At 39.6% G+C, this 6,000-nt stretch overlaps 1 protein-coding gene across 1 annotated transcript in view; it reads right to left on the bottom strand.

Moving 5' to 3' along the window:
- opn5 (opsin 5) overlaps window positions 1–5,442 on the bottom strand; it is a 50,373-nt gene extending 44,931 nt beyond the window's left edge. The window contains exon 1 of the mRNA XM_079571839.1: window positions 5,361–5,442. The gene's annotated coding sequence lies outside the window, so the exon portion shown is untranslated. The remainder of the gene's footprint in view (window positions 1–5,360) is intronic.
- Between the last annotated feature and the right edge of the window lie 558 nt (window positions 5,443–6,000).

The following is a 6,000-nucleotide window of genomic DNA, read 5'->3' on the forward strand; positions in this document are numbered from 1 at the left end:
CTTGTAGTGCCCGTGATGCCCACCATGGGGCCCCCGGACCCCCGCACTGCCCGATCGCGTCTGCCTGAGGACGGGCCGGGGCGAGAGCGCTGTGAGATGATCGTCCAGTGAGGAGATACAGTATCTCACGATTTTCTCAGCAGCCTTTACAACACTTCAGAATACTTTTTTCTCCGAAGACCCCAAGGACAGACTGTTTTTGTTGGAATATAACAAGACTGCACTCATGGCAGACAGTAATCACGGCCGTGCAGTTCATCGAAAATGAATCAGAGTTGCAATCTTAATAATCCTCACATGGCTTTTCAACAGACTATGGGACAGGACCTGGCTTGGAGCTCAGTTTACTTTTTGTACAGTCGGAGTTTTGTATGAAGGCAGTTGTAATTGGGTGGAGGTGTGATGCATAAAAAGTTCATCTTGTCTATGTTCTATGTTTAGCTATACTGTCCATCCATCCATCCATCCATCCATCCATCCATCCATCCATTTTCTTCCGCTTTATCAGCAGCGTGCCCTGGGTCTTCCACGAGGCCTCTTCCCACTAGGACATGCCTGGAACACCTCCCGCGGGAGGCGACCAGGAGGCATCCGGAACAGATGCCCGAGCCACCTCAGCTGTCTCCTTTCGACGTGAAGGAGCGGCGACTCTACTCATTTCGGCCGCTTGTATCCGCGATCTTGTCCTGTATATCAACCTATTTAGAAAGTATGTACATGATGTGGGCCGTCCCTCGGAAACACTACAGCTACTATTACTCCTTGTATCATCGTGTCCCTAAGCGCTCAGGTCCCATGATGAGGAGTCTGCGCATTTGCAGATAAGGAGAATCAAATCAAGGGCAATATAAGTGCACGTGTTTTCAGTAACAATGGAAACAATTAACATGTGTTTATGTTGGCTGAAATTGCTTTGTGTTGTTTTGTCTTTTACATCTAATGCCGTTCTGTCGGCATTTCATTTCAATTACTCTTTCAGGGAAAAGGTTGGTTGTTTACATATTATTGACTGTGTATATGCATCAACAGTTGATCCGACACAAAATTGTCCAATGACACACTCAATCTGGTTTGTGCCCAAGAACGAGAACAAAACCCAGACTAGATGAAGCAAAATATCATTTCCAGAAGCTGCTCAAAGATTTGTTACATTTGGGCTGTAGTTCATTCCTGGCCCGAAAATCCAATCATCGTGCTTTGTGCGTACAGGCTTTACATCTGAAGCTGCCAGACACATCACAACTAACTTATTTTGACAGTTTCCCGCTCAGATAAGCAGCACATCATCAGCACATGTGTCTTCAGATCTGTTATGACACGAGCTCATGTAAACGTTGTGCGCTGAGTTTGTTTCAGTTCATTGCCGCTGCTCAAATGCTCTTTGCTAGAAAAAAAAAAAAATAGGCCTCTTTTGTAATCGTTTTGTAAAGAAAAAATCTTTACGATGGATTTTTTTTTTTTGGGGGGGGGCTTTTTTAACCTCTTAACCCCCGCCCCAACCATTGGTTTTCTCTAGTTTAGCTTTACCCAAATCTAACAGCTTACAGTCAATAGCCAGTGTAATGCCTCACTTGAAAGCTAAGACCTACAAAACCCATCTAAACTGACCTTTTGCCTTGCGTTGTCAATTTTATGCCATTTTTAACGGGGTTTTTTTCTTGTGGACTTCCACAAATACATATTTTAACCTCTTACCCCCCGCCTTAACACTAACGAGTGCATTTTCCCCAGTTCGGCTTTTTATTATTATTATTTTTTTGACTGGTATCATCAGCAAAAAGAACGGGAAAGGTGGTCGTAGAAACAGAAGCAAAATCATTAATATAAATAATGAATAATAATGGTCCCAAAATTGAACCTTGTGGTGCACCATACTCCACGGAATTCCTTTTAGATTCTTCTTAGATTTTTTTATACTGGGCAAATCTAAAAGCTTCTCGACTGGAGAGCAACGATGTAACGCCTCATTTGAAAGCTAAGACCTACAAAAGTGATGGAAACTTTTCGTCACGTCAGGTCTAAACTGACCTTTTGCCTTGCGTTGTCAATTTTATGCCATTTTTAACGTTTTTTTTTTCTTTCTTTTTTTTCTCACATTCTCATGTTTTTGTCACTTTCCTGTCGCTGACTAGTTGCAATCCAGATGTTCAAAGCCTGATTCATTTCATAGATATTTTGGTCTCACATCTGCTCTAGTGCTCCAGAGGCTCACACTCTATTAGTCAGGTTTTTTGACAGGACACAGAATTATAACGACTTTATAGCTAAATAAAGAGCAAGGTGCCAACTCCTGTGAGAGGATTTTTTTTTTTCTTTTCACAAAAGTTGAAATTTTACCTGAGTTAGGAAACCCCTTCTTATATTATGGACAATGCTACTTTTTTGTATATAATTTTGAGAGGCTCAGCTGCATCGAAATGGAAAAAAAAAATGCCTTGAGATCGAGCAAAACGTGTGTGTATACCCCCGCTATAAACATTCAACATCATTAACCGCAGAAATGATCCCTGACCCTCCTTGCTTTTCTAGATCCGCCCCTGTTCTTTTATGGCGTATTTATCACTTTTTCATCACATTTCTGTCACATTTTTGTCACATTTTTGGGATTGTTTTCGTCTCATTTGTGTCGCTATATTGATACTTCTGAGGTGGGAGTCTCAACATGCTCCCACTCATTTTCAATGGGTTAAAGATGTGATGTACTTTCTTAAATGTGAAAAAATCAGACTCAGTGCAGGTGGTTCCCAGGTCAAATTTTCAAGAATTTGGAACCCCTTTCTACTTTATGTTGAAAATATTCCTGTTCAGAATGTTTCGGGCTAAGATTTTTATTTTTTCTTACTGGGTTACTTGTCTCTTTGCAACTACCACTCTTATTCAATGTTCTCCCTCCCTTTATTGATTGATTTTGACTAATTGGGCATGTACAGTGGGTTTAGGTAAGGGGTAGAGTGTGTTTTGATTAAAATTATACTTTGTCTGTTTATGGTGTTGCATAACTGTAAAATGTAAAATTTATAAATAAAGTTTTAAAAAAATTAAATAAAATTTGTGTCGCTATATTAACACCTTTTTTCAAGACGCTTTTAGATTTTGGGGGTTAAGAGGTTAAGAAGACGGAAACCACAAAAGTTTAAACTCTCCAAAAAGTTAAGAAATCACATTAACATCACATTCTATATATATATTATATTTGTGTTTTAAGTAGGTGTTTTTCGGTTGTTTATTCTCGAAGATGGTGCCATGTCCGTGATGATGAATGATGGTAAGTCATAATAATTGAATTTACAGCCCCCCTACTTAATATTGAGCAGCATTTGATGGATGAACGTGAAATGAACGTCAGCAGCTTCCTGAAAATGAAAACGTGCGATTTTTAATAAACCCGTTTAAATGAAACTGGCGTAATAGAGAGCGCAGACTATTGACAATGACTGCGGAAATTAACAAAGCAATTCAATTAACCTCTTAACTCCCGCCTGAACCGAGAGCATTTTCTCCAGTTCAGCTTTACCCGAATCCTGTAGGCCAGTGTAACGCCTTATTTGAAAGCTAAGATCTACAAAGCTCATCTAAATGGATCTTTTTCCTCACATCATCAAATTTTTTTCCATCTTTTTTTTTAGTGGGGGGGTTCAACTCATTTTGTAACTTTTTTGTCTTTTTTTAATACGTTTTTTTGTTATTTTTTTGGTCAAATTTTTTGTATTTTTTGTCACATTTTTTGTCTTTTTTTGTCAAATTATTTGTCTTTTTTTGTCATTTTTTGGTTATTTTTTGTCACTTTTTTGTCAAAGTTTTCTCACTTTTTTTGTCACATCTTCATCATTGTTTTCATCTCAGTTCTGTCGCTATTTTCACACCTTTTTTCCAGAAGCTTTTGGGGTAATTGGGGTAAAGCAGTGGCGGACTGGGACAGAAAAACAGCCCTGGACTCTGACCAGCCTGGCCCAAATTAGCCTAATTGTGACACTTCCACAAATACATATTTTAACCTCTTACCACCCGCCTTAACATTAACGAGTGCATTTTCCCCAGGTTGACTTTTTATTATTATTATTTTTTTGATTGGCATCATCAGCAAAAAGAACGGGAAAGGTGGTCGTAGAAACAGAGGCAAAATCATTAATGTAAACAATAAATAATAATGGTCCCAAAATTGAACCTTGTGGAACACCATACTCCACGGAATTCCTTTTAGATTCATGTTTTTTTATACTGGGCAAATCTAAAAGCTTCTCGACTGGAGAGCAACAATGTAACGCCTCATTTGAAAGCTAAGAACTACAAAAGTGATGGAAACTTTTCGTCACGTCGCCACATTTTTGTCATATTTTGCTTCTTTTTTGAGCTATTTTTTCTGTCATTTTATGTTGTATTTTTTGTCACATTTTTTGTCTTTTTTTGTCACATTTTTTGGAATTTTTTGTCACTTTTTTGTCAAAGTTTTCTCACTTTTTTGTCACATCCTCATCATTGTTTTCATCTCAGTTCTGTCGCTATTTTCACACCTTTTTTCCAGAAGCTTTTGGATTGGGGTAAAGCAGGGGCGGACTGGGACAGAAAAACAGCCCTGGACTCTGACCAGCCTGGCCCAAATTAGCGTAATTGTGACTTCCACAAATACATATTTTAACCTCTTACCCCCCGCCTTAACATTAACGAGTGCATTTTCCCCAGTTCGGCTTTTTATTATTATTTTTTTTATCGGTCTCATCAGCAAAAAGAACGGGAAAGGTGGTCGTAGAAACAGAAGCAAAATCTTTAATATAAATAATAAATAATAATGGTCCCAAAATTGAGCCTTGTGGCACACCATACTCCACGGAATTCCTTTTAGATTCATGTTTTTTTTTTCTAAAAGCTTCTCGACTGGAGAGCAACAATGTAACGCCTCATTTGAAAGCTAAGACCTACAAAAGTGATGGAAACTTTTCGTCACGTCGCCACATTTTTGTCATATTTTTGTTGTTTTTGTTGACTTTTCATCCTCTTTTTCTCGCTATTTTGATAAAGCATCAAAAATCTTTTTAGCTTTTAGATTTGGGTAAAGCTCGGTTGAGCCAGTGGCCCTTCTGTGCTCTTCCAGAATGGACACATGGCCAGTCCGCCCCTGGGGTAAAGCCAAACTGGAGAAAATGTGCTCGGTTCAGGTGGGAGTGAAGGGGTTAAGAGATTTCCCTGCGCTTGTTTTGACTTTCACAAAGTGCACACGTGCTCATCTGATTCAAGCCGCATTGTTTGTTTGTTTGTTTTTCCATCCAAAAAATCCAAAAAAGAAAAAAAAAAGTCAATTAGCGGTGACAGAAATGGATGGGAAAACTAAGGTAAAGTAGTGAGGGTGCGCGCGTGGGGCTTACCTTCAGCTCATCGGGCAGCTGCCATTGAAGTCTTTGGTCCTTACCAGTTCAAAAGCTGCAAAAAAAAAAAAAAAAAGAGGAAGTCTCGTGTGGAAAAAAAAAGAAGGCTGAGGTTGCTGTTGAGTTATAGTCCAGAATGCACGCGCTCTCCCGGGCTGCGCGGCTCTCGCTCTGCTGAGAGGAGTCGCAGCTTCTGTCCGCTCCAGCGCGCGTTTATATCCGACGTCAAGACAGACGCAGTCATCATGGGGATCATCCACGTGGGCTTTTCAAAATAAATCGGGCTTGCGCAACGTGAGCGCGGACCGTAAACATAATGAGCCTGCGCGCGCTGTGTGGATGATTATTATGCGTTTGGTGAATCCGCTTGATTTCGAGTAGTGTGGGATTTTTTTTCGATCTGTTTCCCATGAAATCATTAACAAATGTGTCAGTTTTGCACAGCTTCCTTAATCCTGGCTCAGCAATCTAGTCAAGATTATGTTTCTTCTTGTCCACGATGCAAAAATAAGTTTTACTTCGATTTCACTTTTTGCTATAGGAAATTTAGATCTTTTTTTTCTTCCGTTTTTGTCTTTTTATTTTGAAAAAACAACCACAAGTCCGCGCAAACCATTCCCTCCTCCCTTCCCCTACACCA

The sequence above is a fragment of the Gobius niger genome (assembly GCF_951799975.1).
Source record: "Gobius niger genome assembly, chromosome: 15".
NCBI classification, from domain to species: domain Eukaryota; kingdom Metazoa; phylum Chordata; class Actinopteri; order Gobiiformes; family Gobiidae; genus Gobius; species Gobius niger.